We start from the raw sequence: 24,472 nt of genomic DNA, 5'->3' as shown, positions 1-24,472 counted from the left end.
TTTGTTAATTTAGTATTTGGATTTTCCATGACCCTTGTTTGCTTTTTTGTTTTTGTAAATAAATACTTTTTGTGACTCCTGCATTCTCACTTTTCCTCCCTGCTTCCCTGCATTTGGGTCCTCCACCCTTTTGCCAAATCCACCACGTAAACCAGTGCCTGTGGCATACAGAGTGTCATCGATGCTACCAACATATGTTTCAAGTTTATGTTGAACTAGTTGGCCCAGCAGTGTAATTTTTTTTAATTGTCTTTATTATACTAAAGGTGTTTTCCCTACAAATATTTACTGTAATTATGACTTTACTGCTATGTTAGTGTCCGTTAGGGGTAACCTACAATGTGTTTTGACTATATATATCTATATATATATAGATATATATAGATATATATCTATATATACACATCTATATATATATATATATATATATATATATAGATATATACATATATATATATATAGCTATCTATATCTATATATATGGTCAAAACACACTGTATATATACAGTGGGTGCGGAAAGTATTCAGACCCCCTTAAACCTTTCACTCTTTTTTATAATGCAGCCATTTGCTAAAATAATTTAAGTATTTCTTTTCCATATTAATGTACACACAGCACCCCATATTGACAGAAAAAAAAACGGAATTGTTGAATTTTTTTTAGATTTTTAAAAAAAGAAAAACTGAAATATCACACAGCCAAAAGTATTCAGGCCCTCTGCTCAGTATTTAGTAGAAGCATCCTTTTGAGCTAATACAGCCATGAGTCTTATTGGAAATGATGCAATAAGTTTTTCACACCTGGATTTGGGGATCATCTGCCATTCCTCCTTGCAGATCCTCTCCAGTTCTGTCAGGTTGGATGGTGAACGTTGGTGGGCAGCCATTTTCAGGTCTTTCCAGAGATGCTCAGTTTCAGTCAGGGCTCTGGCTGGGCCATTCAAGAACAGTCACGGAGTTGTTCTGAACCCACTACTTCGGTATTTTAGCTGTGTGCTTAGGGTCATTGTCTTTTTTGAAGGTGTACCTTGGGCCCAGTCTGAGGTTCTGAGCACTCTGGAGAAGGTTTTCGTCCATGATATCCCTGTACTTGGCCGCATTCATCTTTTCTTTGATTGCAACCAGTCTCCCTGTCCCTGCAGCTGACGAATACACCCACAGCATGATGCTGCCACCACCATGCGTCAGTGTTGGGACTGTATTGGACAGCTGATGAGCAGTGCCTGGTTTTCCCCACACATGCCACTTAGAATTAAGGCCAACAATTTCTATCTTGGTCTCATCAGACCAGAGAATCATATAACCATCTTGGTATCAAATCCATGCGGGCTTTCATGTGTCTTGCACTGAGGAGAGGCTTCTGTCGGGCCACTGCCATAAAGCCCCGACTGGTGGAGGGCTGCAGTGATGGTTGACTTTCTAGAACTTTCTCCCATCTCCCAACTGCATCTCTGGAGCTCAGCCACAGTGATCTTTGGGTTCTTCTATACCTCTCTCACAAATGCTCTTCTCCCCCAATTGCTCAGCTCTAGGAAGGTTTCTGATCGTCCCAAACGTCTTCCATTTAAGGACTATGGAGGCCACTGTGCTCTTAGGACCCTTAAGTGCAGCAGAATTTTTTTTTTAACCTTGGCCAGATCTGTGCCTTGCCACATTCTGTCTCTGAGCTCTTCAGGCAGTTCCTTTGACCTCATGAATCTCATTTGCTCAGACATGCACTGTAAGATGTAAGGTCTTATATAGACAGGTGTGTGGCTTTCCTAATCAAGTCCAATCAGTATAATCAAACACAGCTGGACTCCAATGAAGGTGTAGAACCATCTCAAGGATGATCCGAAGAAATGGACAGCACCCGAGTTAAATATATGAGTGTCACAGCAAAGGGTCTGAATACTTATGCCTGTGTGATATTTCAGTTTTTCTTTTTTAATAAATCAGCAAAAGTTTCAACAATTACGTTTTTTCTGTCAATATGGGGTGCTGTGTGTACATTAATGAGGAAAAAAATAACTTCAATGATTTTAACAAATGGCTGCAATATAACAAAGAGGGAACAATTTAAGGGGGTCTGAAAACTTTCTGTACCCACTGTATATATATATATCCATCTTCTGAAGCACTTATCGTCCCTAGGGCCGTGGGCTCAGGATATCCTCCTGTCATCTGACAATCGGGCATTTGATCGGAATGGGGGGGAAAATGCTCAAACTCAACCCGTTTATTGGTATGTGTGGATCCTACTTAAAGCTAAGCATTTCTCCTGTCCTCTAGGTGGTGTTTTCCTGTTAAACCCAGCTATCCACCACTACCAGTGCCCCCTAGTGGGGAGTGGGCATCCAGCTGATTGGGATACTGATGTGATACCTGCAATGGAAACCGGCGCTTGACTTGTGGTGAGTTCATTGTGGCGACTCACAGCATCTGCCTCCTTGAACCTTTAGCGGAAAGTGTTGCGTTAGCAGTGGCGCATCAGCACATTCTAGCTGCAGCATATGCACATCAGAGATGGCAATTTATTACAGGGAAGACTGTGAAAGTGCAGGTGCAGAGCAGAATTAGGTCAGAATTAATTTTTTGTTTTTACCCTGCTTTGTCATCCATACTGGCGTAGTGGTCTTTTTCATCCAACGTATTTAGATATAGTTAAAACTAGAAGCCAGAACAACTAACTTCCACTCTTCTGGGAATTTTTCTATAAGATGATGGTGTGTTTCTGTGATTTTTTTTTTTTTTAATCCAAATCGCTTAAAGTTGGAAGTTTAGGATTGTTCAAAATGTCATAGTAAGAAACACGCAATACACAAGACCCACAAATAAAGAACAATATGCAAGATTGGAACAAGTGCAAGAATATTAAGTTCAACATTTGTGTTAAAAAAAAATCCTTTCGAAAATAAGGTTTGTTTTTAAGGCAGCTCAGTGGTCCATAGTCGTTAGCACTTAGTGATGGTGTGAAAAGTTTTTCTGTTTTCACTACATTTGGCCTGCAATTGACTTCCGGCCAGTCCAGGGTGTACGCCGCTTCTCTTGCCAAAAGCCAGCTGGGATAGGCCGCAGTTTCCCGCGACTGTCAGGTTCAAACAACCTAGTACATTTAATAAACAATAAACGAGGAAGGAAGACAAGAGATGGTTTATATACTCGTGAGGAGAACGATTAGAGTTGTTCGCGGTTTACAAACTCCTACCGCTCTGAACACACTCTGTCGATCCCTCTCTTTTTATTTTCTTAGGGCGGTTCCTAGTTACACAGTTGATGCTGCTATAAAGTTGGGGGAGCACATAGCAGCAACATGTAAACAGACTCACAGACAACTTCAATTTACATGATACAATCAACATTATACTCAATCAACATTATACTGCTAAATGCATGCTTTGAAATAGGATTAGAGTAAACATGAGATAATTTATATACTTATATTCTGACAGCAACCCTGAACAAGATAAGTAGGATAGAAAATGAATGGATGAGTGAAACCATTGGGATATTTCTCATGAAAGCTAGCTTCCCCCAAGTCTGGGGTAATAGTGAGTCATTCCAACATGAGAGCGCAAAGGCCTAATCTATAGAGTAAATTAACTTTGACTGCAGTTACAGAGGAATAGAGACTTTGAGCCTTACCTTATCCAGCAGTAAGGTCAGGGTTGGATGTTACATTTCTGGAGCACAATTAGCTCTTGGTTGTACCTGTGTTCAGGTGGACATGGTTATAGATCAGGGGGTTTCACACCTGTGATTATGATAAAATAATAAATCTTATGCACCACTGATTAGAAATCTGTAATCTCAATGGATAAATGAATACCATCCATCCATTTTCTGAGCCGCTTATCCTCACTAGGGTCGCGGGCGTGCTGGAGCCTATCCCAGCTGTCATCGGGCAGGAGGCGGGGTACACCCTGAACTGGTTGCCAGCCAATCATAAATGAATACTATACCCCTTATTGCAACTCAGTACTCAAGGGTGGCTGATTTTCAAAGTGAAAGCCTTAATTATTCATTCATTCATTTTCTGTATCCTCAATAAGACCGCAGGCGTGCTGGAGCCTATCCCAGCTATGTTCGGGCGAGAGGCAGGGTACAACCTGAACTGGTCGCCAGCCAATCGCAGGGCACATATAAACAAACAACCATTCACACTCACACCTGCGGGTGATTAAGAGTCTTCAATCAACCTACCACGCATGTTTTTGGGATGTGGGAGGACACCAGAGTACCCGGAGAAACCAACGCAGGCACAGGGAGAACATGCAAACTCCACATAGGTGAGGCTGGATTTGAACCCAGGTCCTCAAAACTGTGAGGCAGATGTGCAAACCAGTCGCTCACCGTGCCGCCAGGCCCGAATTATCCTTTAAAAACTTCATTCAGCCGTTCATAGTTCTTAAAAATTCCACAGATGCAATTGACAGCATTTCTATACTTGCTTTGAAATTAGACTGCACTCGCAATGAAATTGTACTTTCATGAGGGGTAAAGAAGGAGGCATCTATTTGTTGTTAGCATTTATTTTTTTTAAGTGGACAACACAACCAGCCCTATTTGGGCACAATATATGTCATGATAAAGTAACAGTTGTTTGGATTTAAAGATTTATAATTACCATAACATCAATGCTATTTCCTATTAGTCCATCTATGGTTTTTCACATTATGTATTATCATTAAGCTAGATTGCGTTCATTATCATAGGGCTGAATATTTTGGTGTTTTAATACAGAATGTTTAATTCTCTTTTGTGTCAATTTTACAGTAAACTTTAACTGGGAGTGACAAATAAGCAACTTGAAGAAGGCAGTTCACTGTATTTGAAACTGAAAAAAAATTCAATCAAATTACCAAGATCTAGGAATTGTTTTCACTCTAATTTCTACAGGTGCATAATAATTCTGAAAAGCTAAATTGACTCACGAACTTTACAAAAGTGAAAACTATTTGAAATGTATTTTTTTTTAAAAGACAAAATGAGAGACGTTACATCTTATTGAAGTGGCCAAGTCATAAATCGGACTACTTTAAACCTGCAAATAAATGTGAAATATGTGATCCAAGCGGGTTAAGGAAGGTTGCTGGTGGAGTCTCTAAAGTTGAAATGGGCCATAAAGTGCAGCCCTACCTAATGCTTGGGCCTTACATCATATATTTTAGCATGCGGGTGTTCATTAAACACTGGTGCATGAGAGGATGGAGTTAATGATCTGTACTGTGTCTTCAGAGAGCAGTCAGTCATGAATAATTGTGCTTGTGTTTTTGTTTTTTAAACTGTGAATGTCACACAACTTTAATGCATCTATTACTGTTTTCATCGAGGGGATTGCTTTTTGAGTGTAAAAATAGAAATACCCCTGTGGGAGATGGCTGTTCGACCTACCTCTGACCCGCTGTGGTCGTAACCTCCGTGCTCCAAAAGGAAATTGCTCAGTGATAGGAACAAAGTACTTGGATGGCTCCCGCTTGCACTGCGCTGGTTCAAAGGGAATGGCCGGACCCGCCTAATTAGCCTGCTAGTGTTGCTGAGTTGGACGTAATGGCTGTTCCCCTCAGTGTTTTTCCAACAAGTAGCCTCGCTCATCTTGCATAATCAAAAAGAAAAGGAGTCATTTTTTTCCCAATTTTTGCCAACAGATAAGTTGGGGCTATCTGCATTGTGTTCAATTAAACAGGTCCACATTTCACACCGAGTAAGTGGATTTGTGAGTAAATTGTGACTAGATCACCAATATTTCAGTATTTTTCAGTAGGATTGTTACATGTTCTGTAGTGTGAAGTATGATTGCTGTACTCTAAAATGGGTGCCTCGCCTCCGAAAAGGTTGGATAACACTGATGTACGTCATCATCATCATCATCAGTTCTGAGTCAATATTTACAATATTTAGGACAAAGACATAACTCAATGAAAAATGCATCATACACACCAGGGATGCTTATTATTACATCTATTAATGTGTGCAGATTGCTAAAGATATGTTTTGCTGTTAAAGTTGGCTGTAACCAATCAGAAAATCAATAACCTTTGGAGGACAAATTCAAACTCTGATTGGTCCAATAGCTAATGTAGTTTACGTTGTATGGAGCAGCACTGCTGATTCTGAAAGCCATGGGCAGATTAACTTGATATGGCAACACAGAAGCAGCAATGCGAACGGATAAAAAAAAAAAAAAAAAAAAGTAACACACGTACTGTAAGCAGTGCAGCCACCCATAGTTTAAAGTAATATGTAGAAATTGTTGGTTTGTCGATAATACATTGGCTTGGAATAAAGAGATTTGCCTCTTTATCATTGCCATAGTGATACTGGATCACCTGGTTTAGTTGCTGGACCAACCAGGACACCTAGCATCAGTGTTGTTCAGACTTGTGTAGTGCTTGCGCAATTTTTTCAGAATAGTAAAAAAAAAATGGTATTCTTTGTTCATTTTAAGACATGATGTTATAACATTGATAAGACAGCTAACAGAATAGCCTGATTTTCCTTATAAAACATTTTAGATAGATTTGCTGAAGGACCTGGATAAAAATGCAGAGACGTTATTTTCAGTTTTAGTCACTATGGCATGAGTTGAATTGTCCACACGGCCGTCAATCCATTTTTTATATCACTTATCCTAATTAGAGTCGCAGGTGAGCTATCCGACTTGGGGCAAGAGGCGGGGTACATCCAGTGAGCTCAACTCAACTCACTTGACAATAACCAGCACTTTGGCGAATAGTGAAGAATTGTTGAAGAACAAAAAAAAGGCCTCAAGTAGTTTAATGCCACTCCCAGTTGAAGTTTATTGTCAAACTAAACTTGAAACGAGGAGAAGTACACATTGTGTATTTAAACCAAATACATAGCTTATCCTAGCTATTTTAATGCTTATCCAAACATCTGATTAGAAAAACATATATAACCCTTTAAGCAACTGGTATTTGAACACAAACGGTGCGACAACACATTTAAACATTCAGTATAACAATACTCAGTCATATATTCTGTATCCTCTGTGAGGAGCTGAGACGAGCGGAGAGGATCTACGATGTCGATACGTCACAGACATCCATGTACAGAATATCCGTCTTACATTGCCCCCAGGTGGCCAAGGTGGTCAGTATCACAATGGCCATTCAACTCTTTTTAATTAAGTCATTACTGTCTTTTTATAAAGTAAAATATTGTACTTTATTTTATACACACATATATGTGTATGTATGTATGTATGTATATATATATATATATATATATATATATATATATATATATATATATATATATATATATATATATGGGCAGCTTGGATTCAGTTCCCACTGAGTGACGGTGTGAATGTGAGTGCGAATGGTCGTCCATGTCTGTATGTGCCCTGCTACTGACTGGCGACCAGTTCAGGGTGTAGTCTGCCTTTCGCTTGAAGTCAGCTGGGATAGGCTCCAGTGCGCCGCGATCCTGAACAGGATAAGCGGTATTGAGAATGGATGAATTCCTTCATGTTGCTTGAACTATTTCTGAGAGCACAATTATCGTTTAATAGCAATTTGTGTTGTAGTAGCAGTTCCAGGCCCTTTTTTTTAAAAAACATTTTTAGATTCTTTGGGCATTTTTGGCCTTCAGCTCTTTGAAGTGTAATTTAATCCAGGTTGTCAAGTCTGAGTGGTCATGAGGCGCAACAACACAACTCCCTCCTCTAGTTCATGGCTGCGTGCACAACATGATGGCAGCCCGCAACCGAGAAAAAGTGTTAAGTAGATAGTGAAGCCAAGTTTCCGGGACAGATCGAGGGAGAGAAAGGGGTCAAGTTATTAGCTTTCCGCATTCAACATTCTGGCAGGCAGCGCCACTGTTCCTATGAGCCTGCCTTCTTCCCCTTTTGTGTTCTGTGGTCCGCCTCTCTTGTCAAAGTAATCATGCAGCCGGTGTGTCCTGGAATCTCAAGTGTCGAAGGCGAGTGACTGTTCTTTAGGTTAACAGCATTCGTCGCCACGTTAAGACGCCATAGCATCTCTGGAGCCGCATGAGAAATGAACTTTGCCATTCACTTCTTATATTGTCATATTACATTTCATATACTGTATCCATTTGAAATGGCTAAATACACTAGAACCCCTGAAAGTGAATGCCTCAAGTCTGGGGTTAGGGTTTCAAATATAGGTTTCAAGCCAGTGTTAGGGCTTTAAAGTAGGGTTTCAAGCAATAGTTCGATTTTGAAGTTAGAGTTTCAGACTACAATTAGGGTTTCAAGGCATGGTTAGAGTTTCAAATTGGGGTTTCCTATTCTTCCAGTTTCAGAATAGGTTTTCATAGTATGGTTAGTAGCCAACATTGTGGTTTTAAATTTAGGGTCTACAGAGCTGTCAAATGTTAGTGAACGTCCGTATTTTGTTATGGAAGTCACTGAACACTGACTCGTTATGGCCGTACCCCTGATTGTTCTGGATATTAAAAAAACAAAATCCAGCGTCCGACATTATAAGACAGAAAGGAGGAACTATATCCCTTTTATGCCGGAACAGTTTTACTGTGCCAAAGTGGTTCTTTGCATTCTGATGGATTTTTATTGAAAATTGAAAAAAAACAAAGGGGAGAGACAGTTCAAAGATAATGAAATAATATAGGAAGAGAAGACAACAAAAGACAGGACATTAGCTGCAATAAAGATGAGGAAAGTAAATCATTTATGTCGAGTACATTCATGCTATGATTTTTTTTTAAACATAAGTTAATCACCAGTCACTCTTTACTTGATAGTTTTTTTACACTGAGTACTCATATTATTCTAAAATAACAGTACTCTTACTTGAGTACAATATTTGGCAACTCTACCCACCTCTGGTCGTAACTTGCTCATTTCTCAACTGATTTTCAGGAGGGTTACTGTTTTGTCAACGCCAACGCATATGGTATCAATACGCAACATCTGATGAAAAGCAAAAAATCAATAAAATTAAATTATATGTGAAAATCCCTGTCCCCTAATTATACGGCGTTCAACCGTATGCAGCACAATGTGCCGGCATCCTTGGTCTTTTGGTTTTCTCGCCGTCCACATATATGTGGAATGCGCTGACGACTTTGACCTACCTAGTTTAGCGTCACCATCGGTATGGATCTCAAGATGGGCGTGTCGTATCTACCTACTGTGTACATACCTGTGGTGCCTCTGGTCTCACAGGGCTGGTCCGTCACGGAGGCCGCGCCCCCTAGTGGCCTGGCAGACTTGTGTTGTGTGGCGTGAACTTTCAGCATTTCTCCCGCAGTTGTTTTGGAATTTGGTTATGTTTTGTTGCGTTTGCATTATTTTTCTTTTGCAGTTGTTTTCTGTGATTGCAGCATTTTGTTCTTTCTGCATTTTTCTTTATTTTTTGCTTTCTGTGATTGCAGAATTTTGTTCTTGCAGCATTTGTCTTTTGCTATTGTCTGACAGAGTCACTTTAACACATTCATCTTGACACAGGCCAGCTCACACGCTATTGATTCTTTCATACATTATACTCTTTTTTGTGAGTCGGGGGGATTAAGCATGTATAGAGTGAGGCATTGTTACAACTCCCCAGGGCCAATATGTTTATCTTGCAACATCAAACGGTTCCAGCAATGTAGACACAAACACGTGCGAGTTAACTTCGTGCGTGGCCCACGCTTGTTAGTTATCGCTGACTTTAAGAACCCATTTACATTAATATCCAAAAATAGCATAATCAAGGCTTTTTTTTCTTGCCTGTGTATAAACAAGCCTCCCTCCCCCCCAGAGCAGGAAAAAAAAACAGACAGAGCCTCTCGTGTGGGTGTCAAGCCTGGAGTTTAGGCAATCAGTACAGGTGCATTTACTTACTTGATTTTGACTGCAGTGCTTCTCATGAAAACAATATGAGCTTCCGCGAAGACTACAAAATTCTGGATTCTGTCTGTGGTCTGAATGTTTGTCTATTCATCCCGATGCTGTGCGATGGTGTTCTTCCACACCAAAATCAACCGAACATGCTTTTTGCAGACCTTGCTTTGTGCACTGGAATGAAAAATTGGGTTTCCCAAAGTTTGGAAGCAAAGTTTGATCCATCCATTCGGGTTTTAGGGCTAGGGTTTCCATTTAGAATTTTAAGGAAGGGTCAGGGTGTCAAGGAAGGGTTCTGAACCAGGTTTAGGGTTTCCAATCGGGGTTTCAAGCCTGGGTTAGCTTTTCAAATTAGAGTTTCATGCCTCGACTAGTGTTTCAAACATCGGTTAGGGTTTCAAACAAGGGCCAAATAAGATTTAAAAATAGAGTTGGAAACCTGGGTTAGGGTTTAAGCCCAGGTTATAGTTTCAAATGAAAGTTTCAAGCCTCGATTAGGGTATCCAATAAGGTTTAGTCTCTCAAAATAGAGTTTGATGCCTGGATTAGAGTTTCAAACAAGGGACAGTGTTTCAAAATAGATTTTCAATCCTTGGTTATGGTTTCAACATCGGCTTTCAAGCATAGGTTAGATTGAATATTAGGGTTTCAGTTTTGGGTCAGGGTTTCAAATTAAGTTCTCAAGTCTGTTTTATAATCTGAATGATTGAGAACTCCAGTTTTTCTGTAGATGCAGATCTTGCTAATTACCATGAATTGTTGTCTCGGAACCCAAATGGTTTGCCTGATATGCTGAATTCAGATATGATTGCAGATGGAGTACAGTGAGTATTTAAAAGGCTAAATTTAAATTAAATTAAACAAAATTAAATTTATGAATATGTCCTCCAGGGAATAAGATTCTCCGACCTGCACTGAGGAAGCCCTTCGCATGTCTTTCACCACCAATTGCCAGTGTCTTTTAGCTGGTTGTACTGGAGCTGGTCCCGGGCCACCGCTGCTCCATTGTGTAGCTAGAAGAGACCTGGCAGGGTCGGCGCTCCCGTCTGCCCGGGCCCCCTTTTTCTAACCTGAGATGGCACCGGCGACCAATCTGTGACTGTAATTTGCTTTGGCTCGCTGGGGCGCCGAGGAGGAGGCGTGAGGCAGGGTATGCAGTAAAGCACCCCCGGCAGCGCATTGAGCTGCCTCGGATGAAGCATTAACGGACAGAGCCGCTCTTAAAGTGGCGTAATGGCGCCGAGCGGAGCACACGGGCCAGCCGTGGCGGAGTGTTTTAGCGGATGGCGGAAAATAGAAAAATATCTCACCCCCTCCCCTCCTCATCTCAGTCACTATTGATGTTTTATGGCTGTATTTGATCAGCAGGAATACCTGAAATAATCAAGCTTATCTATTATTCATCAAACCTGGTTATGGTGTCCACCAATTGGCCGGTAAGGCATTCATTACCCCGTTTGTAATGAACGGACAGATCGCACACCTGGTGCATCCCGAAATATATAAATAAAATAAAATACAATTGCCGCGCTGCCTTCTCAATTTAGAATTCATCACTTAAAAAGTGAGGCTTTATTTCAATCCAATGGTGGTTAAATTGGTTATTTTACTGCGACAATTTGTGAGGAGGACGTGTGCAGATTGGCCGCTAATTGAAAAGCCATTTGAACGAATAGGATATCAATTGGGGTAGCGCATTGATGAAGTGGTTTACACGGCTGCCTTGCACTTCTGGGGTTTTGGATTTGAATCTCAGCTCAAGCGCTCCTGTGTGGCGTTTGCGTGTTCTCCCCATGCTTGTGTGGGTTTTGTCCAGGTACTCCAAAAACATGCATGTTAGGTTCATTGAAGACCCAGAGAAAACCCACACACCTTTCGAACCCCGAACCCTAGAGTGTGAGGCAGGCATGCTAACCACTTCGACTCCGTGCTGCCTATTGTACCTTCTACCATCTAGTGGAAAATCATTTGATTGCTTTGCCTGTCACTATACATTGCTGACAAAGTTGAACAAAAATATTATTTTTATTGAACAAACATATTATTATTTGTAGTAAATCATTTTCAGACCAATTATGTGAAATGGGATCATTTCCCATAGCACACCTGATGATCTCTCACGGCACACTGGTTGGGAATCACTGTATTAGAGCTTCATAGCCTAAATTCATAGCGGCTACACAGCTAAGGCAGTAAAACAGGCCAAGTTTAGCTGCATATGAGTTTAAAAGCCTGGTAGTAGTGTATAGCGTATTAATATAGTATACCTAATCATCAGGGTGAGCATGGTAACAAGCACGTAGGAAACTGCTGATGTCGCTAAATTGTCGATTGAATTTTTTAAATTAATTTTCAAAAAAACAGAGCCAGCAGAAGGTCTCATTTTTTAAATGAGCAACAAAATGGCAAAATTGTGTGAAACATGCCAATGTTTCGGGACGAATTTGTTCTGTGTAGATGTTTGGACTGCATTTTGGATTTAGTGGCCAATTCATCAAAAGTGCTAATTAACTAGCAACAGACATTGAAAGGAAGTGTCTGATAATGTCGTTTCTGAATGGCTTGTGATCTAATTATTTTGTAGGCCTGCCGGAAGCACAATGATAACGTCATAATGAACTCACTCTGCTTCATACCCAACTGAATGAATTGGCTGTTGTATGTTAAAGAAACAATATGTGAAGATTGGGCCTCAGAACAAATCATGTGGAACAAGCAAATTAGCATTTCTGTCATTAGCATGGTGACATTTGATCACCTACTCTAGTGATCTGTTATAATCCAGTGGACCATCCAGGACACCTCATGTTGTATTAGCCTCTGTGCTAATGCTGTGGGATGAGATTGTTGTCACATACAGTAGATCCTTTTACACTATGTGAGTCCCTGGATGCAGATGTCATGGAAACAATGAGTCCCAGCCCTGGAACAATGAGTCCCTGTAACTTATCATCACGGATACAGAAACAGTAATCCTCCGCTACATCGCAGTTCTTGCTTCATTGTCCCGCTACATTGCAGATTTTTATTACAGTTGTTACTCTTTAATCTGTAATCTACTGTTTGTACCATATTTTTGTGTTATCCATTGCTCTTGCTCTCTCTCAATATATGTGTTTAGGGCTGCCACGTTAGAAAATTTCTTAGAACAATATAATTTCCCAAACACTTTCAAGATAAACAATAGTATTGTTTGTTTTTTATGCTACTGATTTAATGATATTAGAATAATAAAGAATATATGATAAAGGATTGTACACATCTTACAGATTCAGCCCTGGTAATCACAGATGAGCACAAATGTGTAATGTTCTCTCATTTACGAAATAAAAGTAGGGCTGCATTTCACAATAGGAGCAAGTAAATAAAAAGAGAAAGTTATATGTATTCTAATAAAGTGCTGAATTTAAGAAAAACAAGGTTTGAGTTTCCCCTTTTGTGTTTGGCATCTTGACACAAGAGTGACGTCTCAAACAATTTTACAGATTTTAATGAACAAATCTTAAGTGGACCATTTTAGAGAGTTCAAAACCTTTGTTTTCGTTCATAATGGTGTTTCACATATTATATGCACTTTTAATAAGAGCTCCCAGTGGGAACTTCCCACTGAGAAGTAGAAACAAAAATGACTCTGCCTGTTCCGTTTTCAGCGCCATTTGTTCCAAATTTTCACTTCCTTTGTCGGCCATTTTCTGATCTTTCTCCATCGTTAACTCAACTTACACGTGCTCTCTCTCCTTGTCTCTGTCTGGTCTGTGCGCAGTCAGTGATTTCAGTAATCACCGCTCGCGATGGACATTTGATTGGCTGAAAGGATGGCAGGACACACATGTGATTGGTCGGTAGTGTTCATCACTACTGTAAAGCCTAAAATATGTTGCGCTGATTAAAATAGAAGCAACCTGTAGGTCTTGAATCATAACCTCTTTTTTTTTGGGCAATGGTGTGGGTCCGTTTGGGACTGCTTCTGGGTCCGGACGCGGACCACGGGTTAGTGACCTCTGTTTTAAACGATGTTGCAACAATCGAGCGAGCCAGAGTGAGCTGTTTAGCTCCGTAGCACACTAGCTAGTTAGCCCGCAGGCTAGCGAACGTAATAAATAGGTACGTTTCCTAAAATGTCCCAGTTGTTTGCATCTACGGAGCCAAAGTCGTTCCGCCAGCGGCTCGCTGCGTCGTTACCACAACGATGAAAATTTCTCGAGTCCGTAAAAAAAGTCTCACGTCCATTGTATTTATGAAACGATAACCTGCCCTACTGTTCTTCTGATTGGTAAGACAGGGCTCGTACTTTTAGTAGATAATTATTTGCTGAAGCACCTCAGCAACACACACACATAAACGAGGCTCAAAATATTTGTATTTCTCTTTCAGGAGCAGTTTTACTAATCATTTCTTCATTTGAGGACCAACTTTTGCTTTTGGGGATCAATTTGTTGCAGCTTAATCGCACAGGGACCCGAAGCAAGGATTTTATGAAACAATCAAAATATGACAAAATGATGGGGGAGTTGAATGTAGGGCTGCAGCTAACAAATATTTTAGTCCTCGAGTATCCGACTGAAAATTCTATAAAACAATTGTTTATGTGGATGAACTATATTTTTGCTTGGTGAAAGAATAATTTTGAATACAAAAGAGAAAATAAGACCTTTCACTTAACAACGTACGAAGAATTGGTTTCATTTCTTGAATTTACATTGTGCATAAAAGATAAGGTATGATTTATTTTTTTTAAGCATTAACAGCATCTTCTCTTAAACAGCTAGCATTTTAGCATTTTATGACATATTAATACATTACGTTCACGGCTTTGCATTTATGAGCTTCGACCAGCTGACTAGGAATAAGACAAATATTCTTTTGAACAGTTTTGGAAGTTTTCAGTTTGTTTAAACTAAAATCAAGAAACCTCCAGAGAGAAAAATATTTCCTTCATCTTCCTTCACCAAAACCCTCCTCTGTTTGGGTACATGATGATGATCCATTTTACTCGTACAAAAGATACAAAAAAATATATATACAATTTAATTTAAAAAGATACAAAATCGATCCCAATAAATTCAAGAACAGTCAAGAAAGAAGGTAATTGACAACTATTTGTCTGGAAAGGGTTACAAAGCCATTAATAAGCTTTCAGATTCCAGCGAACCATAGGGAGAGACATTATCATTACATTGAGAAAACACGGAAGTGGTGAACCTTCCCATCTGCGGTCCATAATATCATCAAAAGGTTCAGAGAGGCGGCACGGTCGACGACTGGTTAGAGCGTCTGCCACACAGTTCTGAGGACTGGGGTTCAATCCCCGTCCCTGCCTGTGTGGAGTTTGCATGTTCTCCCCGTGCCTGCGTGGGTTTTCTCCGGGCACTCCGGTTTCCTCCCACATCCCAAAAACATGCATTAATTGGAGACTCTAAATTGCCCGTAGGTGTGAATGTGAGTGCGAATGGTTGTTTGTTTGTATGTGCCCTGCGATTGGCTGGCAACCAGTTCAGGGTGTACCCCGCCTCCTGCCCGATGACAGCTGGGATGGGCTCCAGCGCGCCCGCGACCCTAGTGAGGAGAAGCGGCTCAGAAAATGGATGGATGGATGGATTTAATATTGAGTTTCATGCAGGTGTAAAATAAGTGAACCTCAGTTTAAAACATGAACGCAATAAAATACATTTTAAACATCTTATTTTTTTAACGTTCTTCACTCTCACAAACTGTAGAAGTAAGAAAACATTTTCTCAATTTATTTTCATTTATTTTTAACTTACAGTGGTTCAGTCAAGAATGTAGAGCCAATCAACACCTTGAAGGAGTGTACCGCTGGCGCCCTTGTACTGCAGTGTGAAGATATAATGGCAATGCAAGAAACGACACCCTGCACTGAGCGCAGAAAATAAAGAAAATAATATAGAAGGGTGTCAGATGATCATATTCTGCACACAGCCCTATCTGTATCAATTAAGAGGTTCTTTATTGTAAAAATAGATTTATGCTATGTGCATTCCCACTGGCCGTGGATCTCGAGTGTTTAGAGGATAAGGGAGGTTTTACAAAAAAAGAGAACATTGGATATTTGCTTTATGTTTGACACGGGAAATAAAATGATACCCGATTTGAACAGTGTGGTCCCTAATGGGAAAACATCGTGTTTCCAGCGTGGAGTTAATTTGATTCCTGTTTTGCAGCATAATACAAACCTGTGTGTGTGTGTGTGTGTGTGTGTGTGTGTGTGTGTGTGTGTGTGTGTGTGTGTGCGTGTGTCTGCGTGCGTGTATGCTTGTGCTTGTATGTGTGTCTCTAGAGTTGCAATGAATCGGCAAATATAAGTATTAAAGTGACAATATGTAATGGTAGAATTTAAAAACAACAAAATCAAAATCATGTGACATAAGGATGTGATCATTTCTTTCATTACCATGATGATAGCGTTGTCTTGTATCAGAAGGTAATGATTGCACCTTACGACAACAGATTCAAATCATATTGATTCATCAATATGATTTGATCATGATTCATCATGATTATGATTTTCAATGATGACATCTGATCACCTAGTCTACTGTTCTGGCAGACCAGCCAGGACCGCTTTGTGTCGTGTTAGCATTGATGTTGATGTTGTGACGTACCAAAATGATATATTTCAAGATGTAATGTACAACAAACAAGTTTTGTTATCATTTAGCATGTCTTTAGCATGTTGTTGTTTTTTCCACTCATCAAATGCATGTTTACGTCTTATACCATATTAGATAGTAGTTTCATGCTGTGACTGTAGAGGGAGCCCTGTTGCACAACCCCCAAAAAAAAAAACTAATCATTTTTACCTCTTAATTTGTGAAACGTCAATTACATGTGGGGGAGCCCTAGATAAAAATTAAAAATGTCCAATTATGCTTTACTCCTACATTATGGTAATCACATAAAGTTAAGGCCTTATGTATGATTAAAATGAGCAATTATTCCTAACCTTAACGCCAATAAAAGTAAATTGCACATCAGACGCAAGGGCGGAAAACAATTATTGCTTACTGCTACTTTAGTACCTGTCAGCTGTGTTGCATGTTTATGGTGTCACAGTGAAACACTTAACAGGCATGCATCCATCCATCCATTTTCTGAGCCACTTATCCACACAAGGGTCGCGAGAGTGCTGGAGCCTGTCCCAGCTATCTTCGGGCAGGAGGCGGTGGAAACCCTGAACTGGTTGCCAGCCAATCGCAGGGCACACATAATCAAACAACCATTTGCATTCACATTCACACCTACGGGCAATTTAGAGTCTTCAATCAACCTATCATGCATGTTTTTGGGATGTGGGAGGAAACCGGAGTGCCCGGAGAAAACCCACGCAGGCACGGGGAGAACATGCAAACTCCACACAGGCGGGGGCGGGGATGGAACCCCGGTCCTCAGAACTGTGAGGCAGATGCTCTAACCAGTCTGCCGCCACAGGCATGCATATTAATTTCAATAAATAAATTAATTGTCAATAGTACTTGACCATCGCAAGACATTTTGGACAATTGCATGTTTGTGTGTGTGGGACCAGTTTGGGAAAGGCATTTTTCTTTTTTTTTTTTTCAGTGTGTACAAACAACAGACAGATTACATGTAATGGCTACACATCTATATACTTTTGTCCACCTTTTGTTGCCATAATAAGGAGGATCAATGCAGAATATTATTTATTTTATTTTTTTAAGTGAATGCAGATTTCGCTGCATGGCAGTTTCCCTAATGTCCACCATAATTTGCCTCTTGAGGCGGTTCCACAGCCAAAATTAAGTGTTTAGGAAAGTAAGCAGTGACAAAACACACAGACATGACAAACACGTTGGATCACTGTTTGAAAAATCACCTTTCCTTTTGCTGCTTTTGAGAATAACTCAGTCCAGAAATAGAGATGAGAACTGTGCTAAGCCACGTGTCATTCAGCATCCCTCTGTGTCCTTGTTAGCAGCTCCAGGTGTTCTTTCTTTCTTTCGTTTTAACGCTGCCCCCTTTATAGAAGTATGCAATTCTTCAGCAATTTCTCTGAAGCTGTGAGTGAGACTCAGCTGCAATGTACACGTTGCAAGAATGGAATGTCAGGATATGATGGTGTCTATGTAAAGGACACTGCATTAGAATTCCGCGCATACACAGTGGAAGCTCGAGGTCATCCGATTTTGGGGTGATCAAAAACAAATATCTGGGGAAATATGCTTCTTCAATTGCACAAAAAAACAACTCTTACAACCATGTTGTCTATGTACGCTACTGTACATTACGCCTATGTTAACTATATTAAAGTAATCTGTGTGCCTTAACGCTCATGTTTCTTTAATCAAAACAGTCCCTCTCAACGCTAACTGTTGGCATAACAATGAGACACCTGGGCATGTAGCCTTGTGGATCTTAATTCTAATGTCAAAACATCACAAAAGGCAAAAAGAGTGTAATTAATATAGCAATGTAGTCAATACTACAATTCCCATTACATCCTGTACTTTTAATCAAGGTTTTACAATGGCAACAGTTTGACCCTGGAACTAGCTGTTTTCCTATGGGGAAATTGTATTGAAACCAGAACATGGCTATTGCTCCACATTCAAGGTTCCTCTTTATATTTAGTATTTATAGGCACACATGTTTCGATTATGTCAAGTCAGTTTGCATTAGCTAACCTTTGACAATATACAGTACAACGATCTCTTTGTTAATGCTAATTGCACAACCTTGCCCAAAAACAATGCTCTCGAATGGTAAACAAGTCCATGGTACGTGACAGGGCGACGTATCTATGCATGGGATAACCTGCTATTTCATGATATTATAATTTGGCTCGGCCATGAAGGCAATTTGCGTGCAAAGGTGCCCCGGCCCGGCTGGAGCAACACCATGTCTAATCATCTATTTCGCTTTGTACCGTCCTCACGACTCACGGGGGCAAGTGTGAGGAGAAGCGGTATCTGCGCCTTTTGCTATGAGACTCCTTTATATCGGCTTCACATGTCAGAGCAAGCTAATTAGTATGCAAATCAACATTATTTAAGATTGATTACGTAGGAACACTACGCAGAGAAAGATATTCTGAATGACTGAGGAGACAGGTGACTTTCTCGAATCATTTGACTGCGGAAAATGAGATGAGATCATTCTAATTCATTTACTTCACCATTAGCATATTTAAAACTATGGTAGCTCCTTGATTTCTTTTGGGACTATTGCTCTTGTACGCTTGTGGAATATCCATCCATCCATTTTCCAGAGTGTTTGTTCTCCTTGGGTCGTGGGTGAGCTCGAGCCTATCCCAGCTGACTTTGGGTGAGAGGCGGGGTACGCCTTGCACCTGTCGGCAGTCAATCACAGGGCACATATAGACAAACAACCATTTACAACTAACATTAATTCAGCATTTATTTCAAACATGAGATATACAAACAAAAACATAATGGACACTGCGACTGGCTGGCGACCGGTTCAGGGAGTACCCCGCCTCCCGCCCGAAGATAGCTGGGATAGGCTCCAGCAGCCCGCGACCCTAGTGAGGATAAGCGGTAAGGACAATGGCTGGATTGAACATAATGGACAATATGAATTGGGGACTACAGATGAAAACTAGCCTTCTGGCTAATTCTGGCTTTTTTAACCACGTGTACGTCATGTGTTTTATGAAATTGCATTGTCCCCTTTCAAATATACTGATTAATAATAATAATAATTGTATCGTGTATCGAAACCGCTTCTACTTCGAGTCTGAAGAGGAGTAGGAAGAATTCAACCTTTTTTAAATCTGACCCTTATACCTAAGAATAGTAATCCATCCTGAAGTCCATTCCAAAATACTGTACCCACTTAAATGTAACTACATATTTACACACATACAGTAACTCTACATACATACACGTTACAAAAATATGTATGACAAGTTAAAACACAAACATGTAAACAAAAAACACTAGTTGTCTAACACTTGCATCAAGTGTGGGTCACTTGGTCATGCCTGCACCCCACTCTACACTAGGGCTGCACTATACTGGGAAAAACATTTTTAAACGTGGGATATATATTGCAATGTGAAATAATACAGGATCAAGTTAATTTTTTACGTTCAGTTTATCGTTCCAAAAATGAGTTAGTTCAGTTCATAGTTCATCATTCAAAAATGTTAACTAGGTTCGTGGTCCAAAAATGAATTAGTTCAAATATTATTTTTTTCCAATATGTTGCTTATGGGCTATTACGCTCAAAATACTGCCATTTCATTTCCCCATTGTTGCGACCCATTCAGTCCACACGAGAAGCCAGCTGCAGCTTTCACCCTACAATCTCAAAAACATGACGAAAAACCGGTTGCTTGAATGGTGTTCTTTAAAATGAGAAATTAAAACAAAAACAGGACTATTGTCCTTAATGTGCAAACAAAAACATGCAACGTAGTATGACAGGAACGATGGTGAAAGAACATTGATAACTTTGCATTCCTTGCAGCTTTGGCTGACTATATTGACAACATAGTTTATCTACTCTTATATTACAAAACAAAATTAATTCCATATTAAGACAGTGTGATCATAGTTTTAACAAAAGCATTCTGATACAAGCAATAATTTTCCTAGTAATCAATTTTTCCAGAACATGCAAACTTGGCACAGGCAGGGCCGGGATTTGAACCCCGGTCCTCAGAACTGGGAGGCAGACGCTCTAACCAGTCGTTCACCATGCCACCTGGCAGGGATCAATTTTTACAATTGTGTACTGTATTACAAAAGAACACATCACTCATTTACGCAGTGTCCCTGAACGCACCTCACACACTCACGCAGCTGCCGCGTGCCTGCCTAATTTCATTCCGAAGAGCGAAATAGGAAATGTAGCACTCGTACATTCCTTCAATGAGCATGTCTAAATAGGTCCCTCTGCTGGTCACCTTTAATATTACAGTTGATTCACTGTATAGTCCTGAACACCAACATCGCAGCAAACCCTGCGATGTGACTATTGTGCACACGTACATCGCGATGACGATGCGCAAACAAAATATCGTGCATTTGTACTCTACAGTCATGACCAACCAACCCATGCTTAATCCTACTACTACACTTGTATAGGTTGGGAATTCAAATGTCGCTGACGGGTTGAGCATTTTCATTAAGTGATCAAAGGACACATCTTCAACCACAGAAAAGGGCTCCAATTTTTTTGCAATAAATATTCTCACTGCATGTGTTATAATATATGTTTGTGTTTATCTTATTTTAGGCGTGTTTCAAAGCATTCTCAATCGACAGTTGTTGTTTGGCTTTTCGAGCCGCTCAGTTGTCGTGGGTCCAGCATGTGTTATGTCGGCATACGAACACAGGAGAAGCTTGTTCATATTGCTTGGGTTTCCTTCAAAATATGGAACATGTTTCAAGCAACGCTTGCAGATAGAAAAATGTCTGTCAATGGTGAAACCGAAATTAATCCACACCGGAGATTTGGATGAAGCCGGTATGTCTTCAGATTTCTGTATCTTTCTGTATGTACTCCTCCACTCGCGCTAGATCATGCTCGACTCAGTGCAAAGTGAAATGCAAAACGGGAAAACTGCGGTCCATATTGGCATGTTGTCCAGTGCAGAGTGTACCGAACACATCCTTAATACATACATACAATGCATACATACAAATAATATACAGGTATGCACAATATCCACATACTGTATATACCGTACATACCAATTCACACCTATGGAGGAAGCCGGAGTACCGAGCAGCCTGAGTACTATTTTGTCGGTAAACTTTTTAGCGTGTCACTGTTTTCCACTTTCTTGCATTGGAGTAATTAATAATGTCAATTATGGGTTCCTTAATTGTGAGAGTAGGGTATTTAAATGAAAAACAACAGGCTGGCAATTAATTAGGCGCATGTTTATTCAATAACTTCCCTACCTTGTGTCGGGAAGATGACACATTTACCAAAGTACCCAAGGTGTAAGTGGCTCATTGATAGATTTCAATGCAAATGCGGGGCGCATCTTTTTCATATTACCGTAATTAGAATATGCAAATACAGGGGCCTGTTTACGTTATCCTGCCTTTCCTCCTCCCCCGTTTAACGAGACACGGTCATAAATGATTGGGGCTTGCAGAGTTCCCGTGCTTGGGGTTCGCTGGGGAGGACGGAGCGGAGCTGTCAATAATTAGGCCTCCATCCTGACAGGGGGTCACACCAGGTCGGAGCGCAGTTCACCGTCCCCGCCATTTAATTGCTGTTTATGCTGACAATGTCATGTCCCAGCGAGGATCCATAGCAGGATGTTTTTCTGTAGGAAGCTATATTATTTGTCTCTAAATTTCTCAATGTCACATTCACAAGTGTGGCTGATCCTAAACTTGAATGACATTCTGCAATATTGAAACTTTTTCTGATGCACATGACCGGAAAAGTCACTGGTAGTACATCTGGTGGGACATCTGCCTGATTCCGGTGCAGGCAGCCTGGGTTCATTTTCCATTCAGTGACAGTGTGAATGTTTGTTTGTCGCTATATGTGGTCCCTGTGACTGACTGGTGACCACTTCAGGGTATAGGCTTGTCTTTCACCCTAAATCAGCTGGTATGGCCTTCAGCTCCTAGTTCATCATAATGGGAATATGTTCAGTCCTCCCTTTTGGGTGTTTTTTTGAAGCAGCACTACTCCCACTACTAGGCCATTTGAACGGGACTGCATTGTATTACTGCATCTTTCTTGATTTTGTGGATTATTTGTAGTTGTTGTGTTTATTTCCATTGTGCAACATCTAGTGTGTGGCACGGTGGGTGACTGGTTAGCACATCTGCCCCACAGTTCTGAGGACCGGGGTTCAATCCCCAGCCCCGCCTGTGTGGAGTTTGCATGTTCTCCCCGTCCGTTCCTGCGTGGGTTTCCTCCTACATCCCAAAAACATGCATGGTAGGTTAATTGAAGACTCTAAATTGCCCGTGAGTGTGAATGGTTGTTTGTTTATATGTGCCATGCGATTGGCTGGCAACCAGTTCAGGGTGTACCCCGCCTCCTGCCCGATGACAGCTGAGATAGGCTCCAGCACACCCGCGACCCTAGTGAGGAGCAGTTAGTTCTTTCAACTAAATTCTTACAAAAAATAAATTCTTGTTTGGATTTAAAAAGGAAGAGCTTAAGTTGCATTTCAGAAACATAAGAGACTGCACTAAAAATCCAGAGTCCAACCAGTCCAAGACATAGACAAGCCCAAGACCTTCCAAATGCGGTCCTCGAGTGTAACAACACTAACATTGTCCATTATATGATGCTTCATTGGAACCTCTAAAAAACTGACTAATAGGGACAGGGGGGTCGTCCGATATAGCCGCTTGTCCGCTACATTGAAGCAGTTTTTTTTTTTTTGAGGCCATAGGCACCCTTATTACTGTACAGCACAAAATTAATGTTTTGTACTTTTTTCTTAGCCTAAAACACCCAGTGCAGTGTATAAAAAAGCTTGAAAATCTTTGAAAAGTTTCAAAATGTATCCAAACTTACCGCTGATGTGCTTTATGTAGACATTGTTGACGTACTCGTCATAGGCGAGTCACTTCATGAGTCCGGAAATATAAGTGCTTCCTAGTTCTAACTCTGTTGCCATAGATAAACAGCTTGAAAAAAAAGAAAAAAAAACTTACTGTTATACTATTATTATACTGTATGTACTGGAGTAGTCATGTGTATTTTTATTGTCCCATGTGGTGGTTATCATGAATATCTGGCCTGAAGAGCCATCCCATTAATAACATGACACGTACACAAAGACAATACATATAGTCATTGTGCAGGATGGCGTTAACATTAATAACTGTCATGTCAGGCTATTGACATTTTTGATTGTGGATTATTTGTAGTCATTCCGTTTATTTCTATTGTGCAAGGTGGCGATTATCATGGACAACTGGCAAGAGGAGCCATCACATTAATTATATAATGTGCCTGTGCAAGCTGTTGTCTTTTGACTTTAGTGATGTTGACAGTTTTCTGTTTTAGCTGCACGAGAGTGCACAGCTCTCGGTGTGACAGAAACTACTACTATATTAACAAACATATGAGCATATCTTTGTACGTGAAGGCACATTTTGTTGCCGCAGCTATTATATTGGATCTCAGTAGATTATGTAAGTGTACATGCATGAGTACATTGTGTGTTTTCTTACACCTGACGAATGATCACACTGTCTATGGAGGATTTTAAAGCTCTTACTTCCCTTTAATGTTTAGTATTTGTGGCTATATCCTCGACGAAATCCACAGCATAAGTTACACGTGGGTGAAGCCAAGAAAACACCTTCATGGAGAAAGATTGACTGTTGATTCCATGGAGTTGTGAAAATGCATTTCCACCGTTGTCCTGTGTCATGTTTAAAAATGGAGCAGAAGAAATGTGTGACAGAAATAGGCCCAGCTGTTTTACCTTGTCGGCCTTATTGGATTCCCTGATTGATTTCTTCCCGTTAGTGACATTCTCTGAACTGGGGGCTTTTGAAGTGGCGTTCAAATTGACAGCACGTCTGCTATACCTGTGCCTCTCTTCTTTTTCTTCTTCTTCTCTGCCGTTTTTAAATATGAATGTGTTAAGCACAAAAGACACCGATAACAAGACGCCCAGGCGTGTATCTTCTGACATGGAATGCGTGTTTGCTGCCAGCG

General features: G+C 40.5%; 1 protein-coding gene across 1 annotated transcript in view; it reads left to right on the top strand.

Annotated features, from left to right (window-relative positions):
* The first annotated feature begins 2,346 nt into the window (after positions 1-2,346).
* Positions 2,347-24,472, top strand: part of lrfn1 (leucine rich repeat and fibronectin type III domain containing 1) — a 38,924-nt gene continuing 16,798 nt past the window's right edge. The window contains exon 1 of the mRNA XM_061681693.1: positions 2,347-2,393. The gene's annotated coding sequence lies outside the window, so the exon portion shown is untranslated. The remainder of the gene's footprint in view (positions 2,394-24,472) is intronic.

This window comes from Phycodurus eques, chromosome 7 (genome assembly GCF_024500275.1).
Source record: "Phycodurus eques isolate BA_2022a chromosome 7, UOR_Pequ_1.1, whole genome shotgun sequence".
NCBI lineage: Eukaryota > Metazoa > Chordata > Actinopteri > Syngnathiformes > Syngnathidae > Phycodurus > Phycodurus eques.
This window is presented reverse-complemented; position numbering and strand designations above follow the sequence as displayed.